Raw genomic sequence first — 12,974 nt, forward strand, 5'->3', positions numbered from 1 at the left:
CTGTCGGGATCCTCGCAAGTCACGTGTACCATTCCCAGTAGAATGAGTGAGAAATACAGCATGACATGGGTAGTTAAGGGGCTCCCACAGTCCATCTTTCCTCACATTACTGATTTTTTTCAATAGCATTTTGACCTTTTTTCACATTCAGATTTTTTTCACATTTAATAAAATCTTTTAATCAACAACATTAAAAAGAAAACAAATGGAACATTTTTTGGAACAATAATTAAAAAAAAAACTTTCAATGCCTTGGTTGTATACGTGTGCACACCCTTTATAAAGGGAGTTGCAACAGTGCTGAAATTTAAAGAGCATTTTTGTAGAGAAAACAGCCTTGATGTTAAGCTTAGGGAGCCTGTCTTTTAGAAATTCTATTTATTTACACCTTGCACAGCCTCCCGCCAGACTAACAAATATTTTTTTGGAGAAATTGACTCACACACCGGAAGACACTAACGTTTATTTACGTTAGAGCATGTGAATAACAGTTTAACCGAAAAAGGTTGTAATTGTGATTTTGTTAAAATTCAATAAATCGTCTATCAACAGTTAGAATTCATTTAGAAATTGTTTTATTTCATAAACTATAAGACAATTAAGAGAGTTTATAGGTCATATCCGTCGCTTATGTTCTTTTAACTCTAGCGTTCAGGATCCAAACCCAGGTGCGGACGATTGTGTTTCTTGAATCTCTTGTAATCATCAAAAGTCGATGTGTTGTCCTTCAGTACTTTCTCGAGTTGTGCCATGGATATTTTTTTATATGATCAATACTTGTCATGCTCTTTTGCATTTTCCTTAACAAACGGAAAAAGTTCAAGGTGTTTACGGCTGTGCTTCACATCTACACGAGAGCAGTACAGGACACGGAGTGAGGAGTTCGTGAAGCTTTCAGTTTAGTGCTGAGTTCAGAAGGAGGATTCGCTCGCTGAATGATCAATCAAGAAATCCCGGGTGAGATTCAACAGGTGTTTTCTGCAACAGCCACGACAAGTGTGAAGCAATCTCTGGATTTCCTGACTTTGAACTAAATTATTAGTTCAAATAATTTAGGATTTAACAGAACTAAAAGAGGTACATTTAAAATAGCAGCGCAACCCTGCAGCACGTCGAGTTTAATTGTGTAAACTGCATTTAATTGTGTAAACCTGGCTCTCTTTGAACACGAGCAAAGAGTTCTCACTCAACAGAAGATTGCGATGTGAGTACAGTAATATAAAACACCTGAAGATGCCAGGGATTGAACCCCGGACCTGTGGAGCAGTAAGTGACTTGTAACGCTGACATAAGAAATACTTACATAAAGTGCTTTTACTGACCATATTACAAATCACAGGAAGTAAGGTCTTAAAACATTGGGCAGTAGTGGGATTTAAACCCACGCCCCTGAGAGAGTGGAGCCTAAAATCCAGCATATTAGACAATTCAGCCACACTACCTCTGGCCCCTTCTCCTTTCCTCTTGTTGCTGAGTATAGGTGCCTTCATGCAATTGAGCCAGTTTTGAATCCCAGCCAATACATCTCCAAATCTTTTCAAATGAATCTGTGATCTTGTAGCACATCCTCTGAAACAAGCAATCGAAATTGGAAACATCTTCTTCAACACTGAAAAGCTCAATTAGGACGAAGCAGTTGTACACAGGACAGCAGTACCGTATATGTTCTTGATTGATTCAGACTCGTTCTCAGTGGTTCTTGCTCACCAAATAACTTAAAAGCTGAGGAAGAACGCTACGAAAAATACTAATCAAAATACAAAATAATAATCATTATTAACCAGAAACAGCAGAAAAACTGGTCACATCTGTGATTATGTCGCTTCTCTGCTTCAGCAAGCTCAATAAAGGACTCTCTGAAAGTAGTAAAACACTGAAGAACTGCAAAACTGAATTCAAAATCATATTAGGAATTCTGAGTGATGCCTGCTGACATGCAATCCAATACGGATGTTGTCTTTAAATAAGAATTCTCTATGTTTCCCTGCCTTTTCCCTGGAGTGAAACTATTGGATTGAAGGAATTCTTATCACAGGTTTACAAGGTGCCGTTGATATTTGGATAAATCTATGAACTCGTGATTTTTATATACTTTAAATATCGGCCATATGCACAGAATAAAATGACAGTACTAATGATTTTTCCTGAGACGAAGCACAGCTTATCTTTCCAAGACAGCTGATAAAGGCAAGCCAGTGGATACTCTAGCAGAACATGGAAAAACGTTCAGCTTTGTAACCAACAAATTCCCCATTTAGATCTGACATGTGAGGTATGCTTTATGATTGCTTGAAGTGAAACCCACAATCTCTTTGGAACTTAGACAAGTTATTTCTGATGGAGCGCTATGCGGAAAGACTTAATCAGCTCTACCCCTGAGGATGACTCGACTTGAAAATGCAGAACATTAACGTTTCACAGATAAAAGGAGCACAACCGACATTCAAATTGAGGGCGCATTGTGATTTGCACTGACTCAAAAGTGATCTTGGTAGACAAACTTCCCTGCTGAAGGTGGAAAAAAGAATTTGTGTTGAGAAGAAGAAACACTTTTTTCTCCCTGCTTTGATGTTAAGCTGATAAAGTAGCTTTTAACACATTGCTCCACTTGGTGGTTGTAACACAAAAACTCTTAGCAGCAGTGGGATTCAAACACACACCTCCAACAAGACTGGAGCCTTAATCCAGCACCTTAGACCACTCAGCCACACTAACCACTGTGTCCTGTCTCTTTGTCTCATTACTTGCCCGGAGGAAGCCGGGTGGGTTTTGCTCTTGTCCGACAGTGGCGCTATGACTATGGAACCGAGTGCACCTGCTTTTCCTGAGATGCTTCCCCTCTCATGGTGAGATCTCGACTTCTTTAACACCTCTGGATACAGTTCTTCTGTGGATCGGTTATGTGGGAGACGGCACTTCGATACTAAGATCGAAAGTGATCTGAAACTACCCAGCTTTCAATCTCTGAGGTAGTTGTCACTAAACTCGGACGTGATGTGCCGTGTGCCATTACTTTTGTTGCGTTCAAGAGTATTCGTTGCGTGAGCTCCTCACTGCATGTCCTGTACTGTACTGTGATTTCATTTAGAGTACAGCGACTAGAATGCCTTGAATGTCTATGTAACGAACAGTTCTTTCCGGACCCTATGCGGAGGACAGTCCGACGGAGTGGGGAGACACTAGGGAAACGTCATGCAGGAAAACGGGGCTGAAGACAAGGGGGCGTGTCCAAGGTGCGCTGGTGCACGGGGGAGGTGTGGCCGAGGCGAACAATCCGAGAGTACTCCTTAGGGAAAATCCAAAACACAAGGGTAAGTCCAAAACCAGGAGATCCATCAGAAGAAGGATTAAAAACCACGAAGGCCGGGTCAGAACCGGCGGACGGGGAACAGGAACGGGAACAGAGGTTAAAACCTTAACGGGACCAGGCGCTCCCTGGTCCCAGACTCGCATGATATGGAAATCAGAGCAGAGCCCGGATGAGCGTCAGCACCTGGCTTTTAAGGTGGGCTGGGGATAGGGAGCAGGTGCACAGAATAAAGACAAGTGAAAGGGCTGGAGCACCCTTAAGGAGGGGGGACTATAATCGTGACAGTCTATTAAACAAAGTAAATAAAAACAAGGTCCACACAGCTTTCATGTTCCTACATTTCGAAAGAGTCTGTAAATATCCATTTACGTCTATTTAGAACTATTCAAACGTAGAACTCTTTGCTGATTTAGGTGGTAAATTTCCTCAATTACAGGACAGCACAAACAGTTCTTAATGCAGAAATGGAAGCCTGTCTAAATTTTCCTTTCTGTTAAAGACATTTCGGGAAGCACTTTTTTTGGGACACTGATTTTTCTCCTTTGGGGAGCTAAAGAAGACTATAGGGTGTGGCACAGTGGTAGTGTAGTTGATTCTAGCTCAGAAAGTTGCGCGTTCAAATTAGGTGGGGGTCAGCTAAGAGTTTTTCACCATCTGCTGGTGCTGAACCCAGACTTCTCACCATGTAGTTGAGTTCTTCTCAATATCTCAGCATCTCCAAAACATCATGTCCAACTTTAGAGACAGCTACATCAGACAATGAAAGTTTGAGACCACTTTATTATTACAGGTTCTAGCAAACCTGAAAGCTAAGGCATTTCAGGTCACTTTTTTAATTAAAAAAGTGTCTGAAGCCTCTAAATAAAATTAGGCTTTTTTAATTGTGTATGAAATTCACTCCCATGGGCTCTGAAAGGGGAAATATACTGTTGGGATCCTCGCAAGTGAGGTGTCTCTTCTTGTGGTGAAGCACAGTCATACCTGACTTGTCCGGAATGACCCAAGACAGACTTTATCCAGAAGCGACGGCACCACTCCAAGTAGAATGAGAGAGAAACACAGCACGACATGGGGAGTCAAGAGGCTCCCACAATTCACCTTTCCTCACATTACTGATTTCTTCACTAACATTTTGACCATTTTATAATCACAATGACCGTTTCACATTAAATAAGTTTTTAAACCATCAATATTTAAGAAAAAAAATAGTAAATTTTTTTCCAATTATTAAAAAAACATTAAATGCCTTGATTGCATAAAGTTTCACAGACAGAAGCAGCACTAGCACAACCAACATTAAAATGGAGGGCACACTACGATTTGCATTGACTCAAAAGTGATCTCGGCAGACGTCATTCCCTGCATAACGCAAAAGGTGGCAAACCGCATTTGGTTTGAGTGGACGCAAGAAAGTTTTTGTTTTCTGCCTTGATGTCAAGCTGACAAAGTATCTTTAAACACTTTGCTTAGTTTCTCGAGAGACTGCCAAAAAGCAGCTCCCTCCCCTTTGAAGTCAGTTGGAAGAGGGTCGGTTACCACTGTACTGTGTCTCTTTGTCACATTACTTGCTCAGAGAAAGCCAGGTGGCTTTCGCTCTTCTGGTCCGACTTAGTGGCATTACGACTGTGTAACGAACTGCACCTGCTTTTTTTGAGATGCTGCCATTCTCGTAGTGAGATCTAGACTTCTTTAACACCTCTGGATATAGTTCTTAAATGAAACAGGCTTCAGACCTCTGCATACAGCACCCTTGATGTCATTTTATTTTTACAGCAGCCGCATCCGGAAAGTTGTGTCTTTTACGTTTTATTTGAACAACAAAACTACATACAATACAAACAAGAGCACATATAACGTATCAAGAAAATCTTCAGGGGCACATGCTATAATACAATTACACTCTATGAAAAACGTTTACACGACGTTAATAAAGATAAGGTCCGCACAGCTTGTTCTTACATTTCGAAAGAGTCCGTATATACCCCTTTACGTCTATTTTGAACTGTTCAAACGTAGGACTCTTCCCAGACCATTTCACTTTATACCACATTCCTAAATGAGGATGCATCTCCCGTTTTAGAACTATTTTGGGCGGTATGGCTTATACAACACACCCACAGTATTCTAATGGTGGACTGCAGATCTGTGCTATAGTTCAGTCGAATTCGAAGGATCCAGCAATCGTACTGGATTTGACTAGGATTCTGAAATGTCACTTGCAAAAGTATTCAGGTTTGCTTGAACCTTTGATAAAAAAAAAGTGATCTAATCTGAAACTACCCAGCTTACAATCTCTGAGGTAGTTGTCACTAAACTCGGACGTGATGTGGCACACATGTGCCGTGTGCCTTTACTTTTCTAAAAAACTGGTATCGGGAAAAGTTTCTTAATATTTCTTTTGATTAGCATGCAAGAAAATGTGATCATTACCTATGGAATTTCCCGCCAGCGTGGAGCTTGAATTCACAACCTTGAGATTTAGTGTTCAAGAGTCACAGAAGAGGTCGGCCTGGTCTTCAGTTTGCCAACGATAAGCTCCGGCAGTGCTCCTCTGTAAAGCAGCTTGTTTGGATCGATTATGTGGGACGGCATTTCGATACTAAGATCATTTGCAGTGCACTCAAAAAACATAGATGAAGAAGGTGTCACAGTAAAGTGAACCCAAGGGCGAGGGATGTTCCTGCTTCGTGTACATCTACACCACCTAGTAATACAAACGGGGTGCTAGGGCCCCTCTACATTACCACAGGCTTTGTTTGTCTCCCAGAATCACCAATGCACACACAGACCAGCGACAAGCATTTGTATTGTATAAGTGCCCTTTTTATTTTCCAACTACATTCACATTCACTGTCACCCAAAAACACAACGAAAACAGAATTCACAGCAGCAAAAGGTCCTTCCCAGGGTCAAAATGAATACAGAGGGGCAGCAGTCTTTTCTGTAAAATACATAAGAGAGGTTACTCGATCGTCTCTGCTTAGTACCTGTAGTCTCTGATGGCCCACTTTGAGGAGAGGGGTATCGCCCAGTCCTATTTCCCCAGTCTCTGTTCAGGTAACAATAGAAATCCTCTGCGACTATATTACATTCCTCTCAGTTTGAATCGGCTAACTGTGCCAGTTTCCTTGTTCCTCACCTTCAGGTGTTAAAAGTCTCTGTACAGTACCTCTGTTCCAATGCCAATGTCTCTCGTTGTCGTCAGTTACTGAACCAGTAGATCCTTGCCTCCAGGTATTAGAAGTCTCTGCGGAGTTCCTCCGGGGTCTTGCACTCTGCAGCGGGGTCTTGCACCCTGCAGCTTCCTTGTGCTGCCTGTGTCGTCTCCAGGATCCAGTGGGAATCGGGAGCCCCCTCTGTTCTGTCTCAGGTCTTTTTTATCCCTCTCCTTAGCCAATCCCTTTCAGGGGGGTTTCCACTGTCCCTGTCAGAATCAGGTCTGCCCAGTATTTTTCCAGGAGGAAGCTTGTGTTGTTTGAGAGGTGTGGGAGTGCTGAGCTAGGTGTCATGGAACCTTATCAGTTCACCCCTTGGTCTGGCTAAAACTGGCTCAGCGACTCCTCACACCTCCAAGTCTCGATACCTAATTGCTCCCTGAACGACTTGGGTTTGACTGTTTTTACTGACTGTTCCTGTATTAATTGGGACAACTGCAGTCACCCCCTTGAGTGAGAGGCAACATTGACACCATCCTGGAATTCAACATAACCTAATCAATCACAGCCTGTTTCTGCCTCAATGACCCACATCCTGCGACACAAGCTTCACCTGGAGCACAATGGCTGTGTTTTCAGCTACGGAAACTTCCTGTTGACAAGTCGGTGTTTGTGTTGCTTTTTCTGCTCAATGGAGCTGTATTAATGCAGGCACACGTGCTTCCACGGCAAGTTATTTTATTAGTGCTCACAAACCAACACACTGCAGACACCTCTGATACTGTCACTGCTTGTGGGCCACGTGTTCCTGCCGTCAGCCTACTATACCATGTTCATGCACATCTAGAAATATTACTGCTGTAGTACAGGAGCGAAAGACGAAACGAAAGCACACCCAGTTTAAAAAGGCACATCTGTCAACTGCTGAACTTCACAAGGATGGGATTCACACCCACATGTGCAGAGCACAATGGATTAGTAGTCCATCGCCTTACCACCCCACCACCTCATCCCAGAAGTTAGCCTCCTGACATGAGTTAGTGCTCAAGATGGTCGTATTTCCTCTACTCAAGGATCATTTTCCTCTTCCACCTGCGATTTCACCATTTTCCTTGAAGATGTCAAACATAAAAAGCATATTGAGCTCCTTGGACTTGAAATTACCAGATAAAAGCCATTTCTCATCACTTGCTCAGCGAGCAGGCTCAGCGCACACAGAACGCAGGTATCTCAGAGCGGTGTGTCTAAGAGGCTGTAAAAGGATAGTGTTCTTTTGGTGCTGTGGCTTAGCTGGTTAACGTGCATGTCTAGTAAATAAGTTTCTGGGTCCAAATCACCACAGTGCTTTTCTTCCTCTCTTGCCATGCAGAGTTGGTCGTTGTGGACAGCAACAGGTGTCTGCCTTAACTTTAATGGAAGTGTTCATTTCTGGAACAACTTTTTTAAAAACAAATTCCACACATATTGTGATAGATAAAATACTTATCTTCCCTGTCAGTGCAGAATAATTAGTGCCAGCTGGCATGAAAACGACAAAAAAATTTTTTTTGTCTTTAGCGTAAAACCTGTGAATGTAGAAGAAAAGATGACGAGTGTCAATTTTTATGGCACCGTGAGCTTGTCCTTCAGTCAAACACGTAGGTAATTCAAACACACCCAGAGATGCACTTTGAATTAGCTTTGACCTAAATACTATCTACTCCAGATGTGATTGGGCCTCTTTCCACATCCTGATATATGCAGAGAACACAAGCTTTTGGCACGAGTGAATATAAATGTAAACATAAATACTATTCAATATATCGGAATTTTGTTTACCTGGGTATCCTCAAATCAGGAGTGTAGAAAAGAACACCGTTAAACACCGGGAGTGCAGAACGTGATAAAAGTGTTCTTTAAACAAAAAGTGAAAATAGTGAATATGTCTTTCACTTAGATGTTCATTGAATGCTCAGTAAACGATAAAGCAGAGGCTCCTTTTGTGAATTCTCCTCGCATCAGATTGTCTTGCTTCGACCTTTAAATTGTACACTGTGTAGACCCTTCACTCTCCCTAACTCAATTAAAGAGCTGCAGGCAAAAGTGCCTATCAGTTTAGTTCAGTGGTAGAGCACTTGCATCTCGTGTATAAGGCTTTGTTTTCTACTGCCACTCTGGATTTCTTTTTAAATGCAACATCTTATCTGTGATTGTCTTTCATGTGACATCCCCCGTGTGTGAATTTCAGCATGACACATAAAATCGTTTGAGATGCTATTTTTAAAACAGACCAAACGAAAGACCTAGTAGCTAAATACAAGTAGAAAGCACATGAATCTAATTGAGAAAATTTGGACTGGAGCGATGTATAGTATTGTAATGGTTGGGGGTTCAGGTGGGCACCCTTGCCATTGCCACTTAAGTCAGCCCCCCACTGTCGGGGACTCAAACCTGCGACCGCCACCATAGCTCAACAGGGACCCAGCCGCTTGAGCTTAGGGACGGTCTCCCTTTAGTTCAACAGGCTGGGTCCCTGTTGAGTGATGCCAGAGGTCTGGGTTTGAGTCCCTGACGGTGGGGGACTGACCTGATGTGGCAGTGGCGAGGATGCCCATGTGAACCCTGGAGTGTTACATTGGTGTCAGCAGTGGGATGGGATAGCCCTTTGCTGAGGTTGGTGAGTTAAGCGGGGGAGAGTGTAACGCATACGGCCACCATTGAGTGTGTAAGAGCCGGCTTACCAGAGCGGTGATGTCACTGCCCTTCCCTGTAATAGCAGGGCCACAGCCGCAGGACTGAAGGGAGATTGCTCTTTAGCTCAACAGGCTAGGTCCCTGTTGAGTGATGCAGGAAGCCTGGGTTTGAGTTCCTGGTGGTGGGGGGCTGTTGTGAACACCGGAGTGCTACAGTATTACTAATAGTAGCACAAAGCTCACAGTGGTGGCTTTAGGGTATCAGAGCCAGTGGTGCAATGATTAATGTGTTTGACTTTGGCTCAGAAGATTGCAGGTTTGACTCCTCCCTGGCTCGTTAAGCTTTTAAACTACACTTCTCAGCGTACACAACCCTTCTATCGACTGGATGAGTCTCCCGTTACGTCTCCAATTCTTTCCGCACATTCTGCTTGTTTCACCACCGTTACTGTTGGACCACAGCCACAGAATCGAGGAGAGATACGGTTCCGATAAACTGTCTTAAATAATCATGTTGAAAAAGGTGACTAAGTTTATTTTTCTTTAACATAACCTTACATTTGCCTGTTCAGTTCAAGTTATTTTCTGTACCTGCAAATTCCTCAATTTTTCTGCTGTCTCCTGAGACAGACATGTGTCAAATCACAATAAGTAATACAATCTATTCAGTTAACACCCAGATGTAACAGAACACATTTAAGACTTACACCCCCTTTAAATATGTATTTCCTTCATTTCAGTTTTCTTACCTCCCCAGGATACCTGAAAGTTCACTATCCCATATTAAGGACTGTACATGCATTACCGGTAATACAGCTACTAATAAAGATATACATTAATCTTAATTATTAATAAATTACACTTTTATTAATAAAGACATGTATTCATCAAATTCATTGTGAATAGTTGTGGTGTCTAGAAAACAATTTTAGCTACAGTAAATATTTCAAGCAAGTGGTGCGTATGTTCGTTACTTTGTGACTATATTATTTCCACTACATTCAGAACAGTTCAAATGCGATCAACTGTTCCTCTACTGAATTACATAAACCCTGTGAAGAGGTGGTTTAAGTTAGTCTCCTACATCGGTAACATCTAATGGGCAGCATATGTTATTTTAGGTTTGTTGCAATTGAGAACAGGTTTAGTATGGAGCTGCTGACAAATTTCAGCGGCCACGTTCGTTGCAATGACCCGTTGTAGGGTCATTGCCAATCAGCTGCAAGAAAAAAAAAAACATCATTTGTGCCTTTATTTAAAAAAAAGAAAAACAGAGAAGTAGTTTATGTGGTAATTTCAGGTACAATGTAAGAACTTAAGTTAACTAGTCCCACAGTAATGCGTGGGGTCCTATCAATAGAAAAAAAATACTTGTAACCCAAAAACACAACAACCACGATGTGAGAAGCCTTCCGGGAACCTAGGTAAATCACTGTAGTAGTCTAACGACTACAGAAAATAAAATAAACAAATACTTAAAGGAACAACTTCAAAACAAAAAGAACATTAAAAACAAATCTGGGAAACAACAAAAACAGAATCTAATGCGAGAGCTTTTTCAAGTCTTCGGTACCCCATCGTGCTCCCTTAGTCCCAGTAGACCTCTCGTCTAAGAAGATATCTCTCATCTATCTGTGTAGAGATCAGCTGGGGGTCCACAGCTGATGGGAATTTAAGTAGTGACCTGCGTCAGCGGCAAAGGAAAAAGTATAGGTATAGGGACTAATAAAAAAAGTATAGGTTTATTCCATGCTGAAAGGAGAAGGAAACACAACGTGGACCCTTCTTCGGGTGTGACGTGGAATAAACCTTTACCTGTTCCTTTAATGTTAATTTAGACTGGATCTCCAGCAAACACCTAACAAGCTACAATCCCGTTAGATAAGGTGTTAAGGACGACCTATAAGTAACAGTATCTAAAGTGGACGGTTGCTTTCGGTAGCTAAAGACAGGCCACACTGCTCCAGGTGAGGCTCGAACTCACAACCTCGGCATGACTCCGCTGTGCACTGCTGTATAAGTACCGCGCGCTGACCGATTGCGCCACTGGAGCCACGTAGATTGCTTTCCCTTCACACACTGACGTTGCACAAACACAGGGTGAAAACGATTTCGGCATGTTTTCCGTCTCTCCGTGGGAGAAAGGGACAGTAAAAGAGCGAGGAAACTACAAGGGAAGAAAATGAAAAAATAGTGCTCACTGCAGAAGTGGGAGGAGAGAGATGGTCAGACACGTAAATCAGCCCGGCGGATTTACACTACAAATTTGTCATTTGTAGTGACATTTATGAGTCTTCATGTGTCTGAAACTATCCAGTTTGTATTTTCGTTTCACAAATCAAGTAAACTTGAATAAGACAAGAAGGCACACTGCACATCTGCGGAACATCACGTCCGATTTTACAGTAACACCAGAGACTGAAAGCGAAGTAGTTTTTTATTAAAGTTCAAGGAAACCTGAATATGTTTGCTAGAAGTATTTCAGAATCACAGTGAAATGTAGTACGATTGCTGCACAGATCTGCAGTCTGCAATTAGAATACGGTTTGTGCGTTGTATAAAATATACCATTCAAAACTTTTCTAAAACTGCAGAGATACATTTCGGAATGCGTCTTCCTGTAAAAATAAAATATCTATTTTATTTGACGGGCGCTATAAGCAGAGTCTGAAGCCAGCTCCACAGAAGAACTATATTCGTTACTTCTCCTGCCATTGCAATTTGCGCACAGATTTTTTTTTTCAAAATGTATTAGCCTTGATGGGAAAAAAAGCTAAACTGTGTGCGCGGTGGCCAAGTGGTAAGGCATCGGTTTCGTAAACCGAAGAGCGCGGGTTCAAACCCCGTCCGTGCCTGGTTTGCGTGCCACGATATACCTTTATCTAAATCGTCAATTGTCTTGCAATGTAGAAATCTCTGTAATAATAAGAAAAGAAAAGTAGTTAATAATCCTTTGACAAAGTAACGGGCATCCTCCACTGCTTGTCAGGATGGCTGAGTTGTCTTAGGTGCCAGCCTCAAGAACTCAGTCGTGTGTAGTGACAGTTGTTATTCACAACCCGGATTTCTATGGAAGCCCGTTTCCGCCAGGGAGTAAAAAAAAAACCGCTATGGTATCTCAGAATTCCGACTTAGCAACTCAGAATTGCGACTTAGTAACTCAGAATTCCTACTTTATATCTCACATTTGCGACTTCGAAATAGCCCATATTTCAATGTCTGCCCTTTTGTTATCGTAACGGATTCGCGTTCTAGGGCTTGTGCCCTCGCCGCTCCCACCCTAGTTCGTGCCTCACTGCATTGGCTCGAACCCAGGTCTTGCCAGCTGAGCTAAAGAAGACCTTTTTTTTAAGTAAAAAAGGACATACAATGAGATACCATAGCGCGTTTTTTTTTACTCCCTGGCGGAAACGGACTTCATAGATTTCCCTTCATGTTCATTAAGATGTGTCATTTGTATGTTGCTTATATAAGAACAGTTTCTTCAAAAGTTCTGTCAATTAACAGTGGAGAGCTAGCCGATGTACGTTTTCATGAAAACTCTCTTTAAGGCGATTACAAGTATCTTGAGCAAATCTGCGTCATATTTTTAAAAAAAAAGTTTAGCTCAAGATGCAACAGGAGTATAAATGAATTCTCCCGCCCTACATTACGGAATCTTATTTTTCTTGAATTTTCTGATGTTGGTCGTTATTGGAAATTGCCCGGTGATATCGACTCAGGTACTCAGTTGTTACGTGCTGTAATTCGATACATGCAAAGCATTTATATTCCCTCAAATTATTAATAAGGCCAATAATGTATTAAACATTACATGCCACTTTTTCTCTAGATGAT

At 41.9% G+C, this 12,974-nt stretch overlaps 2 non-coding genes across 2 annotated transcripts; one reads left to right on the plus strand and one right to left on the minus strand.

The window, feature by feature from the left end:
* Nucleotides 1-11,096: 11,096 nt before the first annotated feature.
* On the minus strand, nt 11,097-11,190 carry trnai-uau (transfer RNA isoleucine (anticodon UAU)). The gene is made up of 2 exons: nt 11,153-11,190; nt 11,097-11,132 (listed from the first exon to the last, which is right to left on the minus strand). It is a non-coding gene; the product is annotated as a tRNA-Ile (tRNA).
* Nucleotides 11,191-11,920: 730 nt separating this feature from the next.
* On the plus strand, nt 11,921-11,992 carry trnat-cgu (transfer RNA threonine (anticodon CGU)). The gene has a single exon. It is a non-coding gene; the product is annotated as a tRNA-Thr (tRNA).
* Nucleotides 11,993-12,974: the final 982 nt, after the last annotated feature.

The sequence above is a fragment of the Lepisosteus oculatus genome, chromosome 14 (assembly GCF_040954835.1).
Source record: "Lepisosteus oculatus isolate fLepOcu1 chromosome 14, fLepOcu1.hap2, whole genome shotgun sequence".
Classification (NCBI taxonomy): Eukaryota; Metazoa; Chordata; class Actinopteri; order Semionotiformes; family Lepisosteidae; genus Lepisosteus; species Lepisosteus oculatus.